The sequence below is a fragment of the Octopus bimaculoides genome, chromosome 3, assembly GCF_046866305.1.
Source record: "Octopus bimaculoides isolate indiv1 chromosome 3, ASM4686630v1, whole genome shotgun sequence".
Taxonomy (NCBI): domain Eukaryota; kingdom Metazoa; phylum Mollusca; class Cephalopoda; order Octopoda; family Octopodidae; genus Octopus; species Octopus bimaculoides.
Genome location: NC_142930.1, coordinates 73,238,926 through 73,240,243, shown reverse-complemented (window position 1 = coordinate 73,240,243; position 1,318 = coordinate 73,238,926).

The window sequence follows — 1,318 nt, the reverse complement described above, 5'->3', positions numbered from 1 at the left end:
ATGGATTATCTAGCATGTGAACCACTTGGATTAAAGGGCTCCTAGTTCTCGTTAGAAATTAGTTCTAGAAGGTAAACTCGTATAAAATACTTAAAGTGCAGTCGGTGTCTGGTCGTCTCAAAGCTTGTTATGCTATTAGTTTTATAGCTGATTGCGCTGAAAAGTGGGTTCTCCATTCAAAAGAAATTCAGGTAGTGGAACCTCTTAGACTCTCGGAATATTGGCTTGGACTTATTGAGTTTAGAAATTGGTCTTACCCAGTCACTAGTTGACTTCCACATGGATGCATTTATATATTACATATATACATATATGTTTATGTAAGCATATTTAAATGTAAATACATGCACACGTTCATATAGGTGCAGAAATTGACATACATCTATAGGTGTGTACTTTATACACCTTATGCGTATTTGCGAGTGTCTCTGTATGTGTATATGGATATTTATGTGTGTGTGTGTGCGTGTGTGCACACGCATGCGTGTGTGTATGTGTGTGTATGCATATATATATATATATATATATATATATATATATATATATATATATATATATATAGATAGATAGATAGATAGATAGATAGATAGATTCATATATATAAATATGGTCAGGCAGATTCCGAAGATGGTTGTGTTGGTTTGCGTCAGTAAGACTTGTATTAGGTATAAAAAATAATGAATTTGCCAAACCAACGTTTCGGATAGAGTCCTTTTTCAGGAAAGATGAAAGAAGAGAAATTAATGAAAGTCACAAAGTTTCTGTTTCTCAGTTTCCCTCACAAGGTATTGGTTGGCAGGAGGCCGAAAACGCTTTCCGATGATACCTCGATTGAATAAGTATTAATCTTATAAAATAAGTCCTGACATCGATTTGTTCGACTAAAAAACCTTTAAGGCAATGCCCAAGCATGGCCGCAAACAATTGACTGACACAAATAAAAGATAATATATATATATATATATATATATATATATATATATATATATATATATATATATATATATATATATATATATATATATATATATATACATACATCTGTCGTATACACACACACACACACACACACACACACACACACATATATATATATATATATATATATATATGTGTGTGTGTGTGTGTGTATGTTTGTGTCTGTGTTTGTCCCCCCACTATCGCTTGACAACCGATGTTGGTGTATTTACGTCCTGGTAACCTAGTGGTTCGGCAAAAAAGACCGATAGAATAAGTACTAGGCTTACAGAAAATAAATCCTGGGGTCAATTTGTTCGACTAAAGGCGGTGCTCCAGCATGGCTGCAGTCAAATGACTG